Below are 6,777 nucleotides of genomic sequence, written 5' to 3'. Positions count from 1 at the left end.
TTCTTGCTGATGCCTAACATCTGGACCAGAGAGCGCTGCGTATGTATAATTGTACTTGGGTCTGTATAATCTCTTTGCGCTAAGATTATGAGGATCATAGCGTGTAACTGCTGTACTTTTACTTGAATAATAATTTGTGCTTTAGAACCACAGATTCTAGGTCTGGAGTCTTTATTTACTGTATAACTGCATACGCAAATTAGCTTCAGCCTTAGAGGTTTATAGGAAGGGTATTAGAAGGTATAGGCAGGGGTATATAGAGGTTCAAAGGCAGTATCCTTAAATGGGGTACCTTGGTCAGTCAGGATCTCCTTAGGTATACCCAACCTGCTAAAGACATGGACTAATTCTCTAGCAATGGTCTTGGTTGACGTATTGCATAATGGTATCACTTCTGGGTACCTGGTAGCGTAATCCATTATCACCAGAATATATTGATGGCCCCAGGCAGATTTCATTAATGGCCCAACCAAATCCATAGCTATTCTTTCAAACAGAACCTCAATAATGGGTAACGGAAGCAGGGGACTTTTGAAATGTGGCCTTGGAGCATGATACTGACATTCAGGGCAGGATGCACAATAGTCAGATACCTCTTTATGGACCGCGGGACAAAAAAACCTCTGCACAATTCGCTCAGTGGTTATCTCTACCCCTAGGTGGCCTGCCGTTATATGACCATGGGCCAGATCTAAAACTGTTCTTCTGTATGCTTTGGGAACTATTAATTGTTCCACAATATCTTCCCCCTTCTTAGTCACCTGTTACAACAAATCCTGACATACTGCCATGTGAGGATATGACAAAGGACTATCGGGGTCTATGGGTTTACTATTGATCACTTTGACATTCTCCCTGGCTTTTACCAGAGTAGGGTCATTTAACTGCTCCATGGCAAAGACCTCTCTTCTAACCTCTAAATCAGGCAGATGATCAACTGGCTCAACAACACTACCCACCTCAGTGGGAGGAACATCACTTGGCAAGCCACCATCACGGTCCGCATTTTCTAGTTCGCCAATCATACTAGAAAAAGGGAACATCTCTGTTTCTGCTACTACACCAGTAACCCTCAAACGAGTCAGGGTGATTTACCTCTGTGCAAAATTGGCTTTCCCACAACTTCCAGAAGTGAGCAAAGTCTCTCCCCAATATTGCATCATACATTAAGCCATGTACCAAACCCGCAGAGACTATCGCGGAACCACATGATGTCTCGATGTTCACTTCTGCAGTAATATAATAGCGAGTGTCCCCATGTATGCAGGTCACACCAACAGTTTTCCCCTTACACTTCAAGGGGTTCATCAGCTCCGCTTTTACAAGTGTCACCAGGCTACCAGAATCTAACAGAGTCTCTACACGGTTGCCATCTGCAGTAAGTACACACATGTGCTTATCAGTCTCAGCCTGCCGGTCTGCAGTACAGGCTGGCTGTGCAAAGAAAGACCCCCTGCGGTATACATGAGCAGTATCACATTGCATAGGTTCAGAAGTAAGTGGACGATTAGCTGCAATATGGCCGAAGCCACCACATCGGAAACACTGAATCACATTACAATCTAGTCTTTTACGGGGAAGAAACCTTCCTGGCCTGGCTGGCATGTCTCCAGGTTCCTCACCCTCAGTCTTAGGTACATTCCATCGCCCAGCACCCTTCTCCCCTGGAACAGTCTTACCAGTGCCGATGGGAGTTCGCCGTTGCCCCATCGGGGCCCAGTGGGGCAGACTCAACAGCTCCTCAGCCACCACGTACCTCTCCACCAGTTGGACTAGCTGGTCTGCAGATACCGGTCCATCACAACTCTTTCCACAATCTGTGGTCCTGTCAGTGTCTCGGGCTGGAGCCATTTTGTGGTTAAATGGATGAGGTCATGCATCTGTGAGCGTGGAGGTTTTTCCATTTGGAACTCCCAGCGGTGGACTCGTTGGCCCCGAACAAATGAGGTGACTCCCAAGCGGGTTAGGATCTCCTGTTTTAACTTTGCATAGTCCTTGGCATCATCCAGGCATAAATCATAGTAGGCCTTTTGTGGTTCTCCAGAAAGGAAGGGTGCCACAAGACTTGCCCACTGTTCCTTGGGCCAACTCTCCCTTTCCGCGGTTCTCTCAAATGCCATAACATACGCCTCCACGTCATCACTCGGAGTCATCTTCTGCAAAAAATGACTGGCTCGTATAGAGCAAGTGTGGGTTGGAGGGTCAGTGGAAGCATCTCCAGTTTGGGCTACCAAGTGTTGCACTACCTTTTTTAAGGCCTGGTGGGTTTCCTCAATGGCGACTTGTTGTTGCCTCTGGGCTGTCTCCAAGGCCAACAGTTGCACATTGGTGGATTACTGCTGAGCTCTGGTAGCTTCCTGCTGCAGTTTGTTTGTTTCCTGCTGAGCTGCCGTAGCTTGGAGCAAGGCTTTAACAATGTCCTCCATTTTGTCCTGGGGTGTAGGTTGGAAGCAGAATCTGGCTTTCCTAAGCATCTGCGGATGCCACCTCTATGGACTTCAAAGGACACAAGTTTATATCCACACTGACGAATTGGAGTCTGTCTCTTTAAATTTTAAACGAAAACTTTTCCTTGCTGCAATTTCAGTGTGTGATTACCCGCATTCTCCACCACTTGTAACACAGTCAGGATAGTGGTCCCCCTCCTGGGGTTGATGGACTCCCTCTTTACACACACCACAGCCAGAGAAACCGGACACAATTCTGGGGTTCTTGTACAAGCTGTTCGGAGCCAGTCTTTATTGTGCCAGGTACATAAATAAAACAAAACATAAACAAAATCCTAACCTGTCTGGGTTCTAACTAGACAGTAAGTTCCCTCACTATCAGAACACTAAACAAAATCCGCGTCCACAGTACCTTCTGGTTTACAGCCAAGAGTGTCTCAGAGCAAGGTAACCTATGGCCTGCTCTCCCAGGTATGAGACACTCAGCTACAACTGAACACAGCTTAAATCAGCCAGTTCCAGTTGTAAACCCTAATGATCCGGCTACCAGGCTGGAAGGCCCAAAACCTGGAGTGGCCTGTGGATGGAGCCCTCCCTCTCCTCACATCCACACCCCCAGGTCCCATTCCAGCTTTTTCACGGAAGCCGACATTACTAGTCTGTTTTTCTGACGGACTTCTCCTGGGGTTTTTTAAAAGACATCAGACAGGAATCTGGGACAAATATAGAAGACATTGCACACTTCTCCAGTGCTTCTATCAATATATATATATATATATATATATATGTCCAAGTCATGGTGGCACTCACAAGTCATATAACAAGGAATGAAGAAACAAAATCCTTTTCAACGTTCGGTTTATTCAACCTTTGTCAGGAATGAATGACATGAGCAAACAACATACATTCTATACCACAGTTCAGCTCTTGCATCCCAAAGTCTGTCCCGGCGTCTACCGTGGCACTGCCCATCCCTGCCTGGTGGGACAGCCCACGATGCCATGGAAACTAACATCAATATCAATTACACCATAATAGTAAGCTAAAAACAATCAAATTGACATAACCCCCTGTAACCCTCTAGCATAGAAAAACAATAATAGCACAAAATGCATGAATAATGGAACAACCGATGGCTCCAGACACAATATAAGAATCCATCTAAATGGCCAATAGCCAATCCAGAGCATGGTGCACAATATAACAACAATAAGTATAATGTAAGAGTACTGCACTAAAGTTTAAACTCCAGTAGACAGTCAGCTCTCTAATGCTGGTTCAATTCCCTAAGCACAATGTATATGTATATATTTATATATGTATATACTGTATATATATATATATATATATATATATATATATATATATATATATGTGTATACACCTATAGGCATATATATACACACAACTAAGCACTGCAAGGGGGTTCCAGCTTCAGCACCTACCTGCTGGTTGGTGCCGCTGTTATCATGGTATCATCGGCGGGGACAGCGGTTCTCCTGTGATCTCGTGGGGGGAGCGCTATTATGATCGTGGGGGGCCTGTTTTGATCGTGGGGGGATACCCGTGGTGGGGTGGTCTGTTGTGATCGTGAGGGGGTACCCATGGCGGGGAGGTGCTGTTGAGATCGCAGAGGGGTGGGCGTTGTGATCGGAGGGGGGTATCTGCTGTGATCATGCTGGGGGGAACCACGGGGGGCTGTTGTGATCACTGGGGAGGGGTACCCACTGGGGTGGTTGTTGTGATTGCGTGGGAGGTGGGTGTTGGCGCTCTTGTGATGGGGGGGTGCACTTGTAATATGCAACACCCAGGGAAGCAATAGCTCCAGCTGAGCATGTGCTGCCTTAAGGATACTAGAGCCCACCGCTCCCTCTGGCTATTACATTGCGGCCATTTTGGAAGGGATTTTTCTATACAATTTTTTTACAAGTGGTGCACACTGGGCATCTCAGGAGCCAGACCGGCCCATCTTGGCAATGGCTCTTCTGGCATTTGCCAGAACTGCCAGATGGCCAGTCCATCCTTGCATATAATATATAAAAATGTGTGAATTACATTTAGTTTAACTATTGGGCCCGGGCTCTTGGCATAAGTGATATTAATAGATGTAGTTGTGCAGTTTGTAATATCCTAGTTCTTCATGGAATAGTAATATAATCATGGGTTCCATTTTCAGAAGGGTTCTATTAAGAGCAGATGTAGCCTTAGATGCTATTGGTGGCAGACATTTAATTTGAAGGTATTCACATCCAAATTGGAAGAATGGTTTAGGAATTACAGCTTTTTTATGTACAGTAGCTCCCTCTTTTTCATAAGTAATTGAACAATTGACACAAAAGCTGTGTCATGAACAGATGTGGGCAATATCTTCATTATTTCTTTATTAATTAAATAAGCAAAAGGCCTGCAGTTGATTCCAAGTTTGACATTTGCATTTGAAAGCTGCAGCTGTGAACCTACAACATGCAGTCAAAGGAGCTCTCAATGCAAGTGACACAGATCATCCTTAGGCTGCAAAACAAATCCACTGGTGATGTCAGTAGGGCCGCTCACAAATGGCAGGCGTTCCTTCAGGAACGCCTCCATTTGGTCAGCCACCCCCCTCCCTGCCTACAAAACGGGGCGAGCTGTCGATCAACATCGACAGCCATCCCATTTTGTTGCAAGCCCCGGGGTGAGTGATTTCTCGCTGCGAGGCTCACGCATGCGCAGTGTGCATGACGCACGTGCGCACTGCCCGGCCATCAACCCGCTTGCAAGCGCTATGTACTTGCGAGCGGTTCTGAATCAGGCCCAACATCCAGCCAGCAATGCAAGTTGCAACCTAGTGCTGCCCGACTCCAGTCGTGCTAAAAAAAAAAAATCAATAAAAGTGTCTTTTATATTTTTCTGTGTGTGCGTGCGTGCTTGTTAGGCTTAACCGCAGTACTGCACAAGATCCAGCCAGCAATGCAAGTTGTAACCTAGTGCTGCCCAACTCCAGTCGTGATTAATCTGCTCTCTGGGTCCAAGTTCTGGAGCTGGAAAAAAAAAAATATATATTTCCTTTTTTTTGTCAAACTTTTTTTGTGTGCGTGTCAGGCACACTTGGCCATCACGGTTATTGGCATAGGTGTGCAGGGGTGCTGTGCTCCTGTCTGTCGAGGGGCTGCTGCCCAAAATAATAAACAATTTTTATTGTGTGCATGTCAGCCACACCTGGCTGTCACTGTCATCGGCGTAGGTGCACAGGGGTGCTGTGCTGCTGTCTGTCAAGGGGCTGCTGCCCAAAATAATAAACAAACAATTTTTATTGTGTGCGTGTCAGTCACACCTGGCTGTCACTGTCATCACTGTCATCGGCATCGGCGTAGGTGCGCAGGGGTGCTGTGCTGCTGTCTGTCAAGGGGCTGCATGAATATTGCAATGAAAACTTTTTTTTAAGTTATTGGGTTACAAAAATTAGGTTTTTTTATCTTAAACATAGCAGAAATGTTATCCTAACAGCTAATAATGTTATATGCTCTAAAAAACTAAAACCTATATTTATTTACAAAGCTATATAGAGTAGACATCCTAAATTCTAAAACTGTTCTATTCAAAAACGTAAACAAAAGTCAGGAGAGGCCTCAGAGAACATGAAAAAAGATGCTGTAGGTGCTGAACTTCAAGGGATTTCTCCATCATGTTCTGCAGTGTGGAAAGGTTTCATTCACATGTTTTCTATAAAGCAGTTCAAAGTTACAGCCTTCAAAGTGCCAGGAATTACCAAAGATTATTACAAGCAAATGATTCATCTGTCCAGAATCTGTCTGGGAATTCATGGATCATATTTGGCCTGAATGCACTAAGACTTCCAGTGATTCTGTCACTGTGTTCTGTAGCCGACTTTATTCCTACCTGAATTGCAAACTGAAATACGGAATAGTAAGCACAGACAACATGGAAGTCTTGGTTATTCCGCTGCCTACATGCCAACCAATACCTCCGACTACACCCACTGGGGGGACCAGGTCTTAATAATGACCATCCCCATCTTTTGCTAGGCCTTCTTCTTCCAAACCATCCATCCTGGACTTCCTGTCCAAAGAGGGTGAGCAGGGTACAGAAAGAGGAGCTAGAAATCCCCGATGACATTTTTTCATCTATAATAGATGATGTGGAGAGATAAGAGCTTCAGTGTCATGAATGGTGTCTGTGAGTTACCTGTCTCAGGTGATGAGTGGGATTCAACAGAGACTTGCATGACTCCAACCACAGATGACGTAGATAGCTCTATTGCAAGATTTATGTAGCAGTGAGAACTGCCTTTGATGATGAATGACAGGAACTTGGAGGAACCGGACTAGGA

The sequence above is a fragment of the Taudactylus pleione genome, unplaced genomic scaffold (genome assembly GCF_031769625.1).
Source record: "Taudactylus pleione unplaced genomic scaffold, aTauple2 ptg000044l, whole genome shotgun sequence".
Classification (NCBI taxonomy): domain Eukaryota; kingdom Metazoa; phylum Chordata; class Amphibia; order Anura; family Myobatrachidae; genus Taudactylus; species Taudactylus pleione.
The sequence above is the reverse complement of the archived record's forward strand: the minus strand, read 5'-3'. Positions refer to the sequence as shown.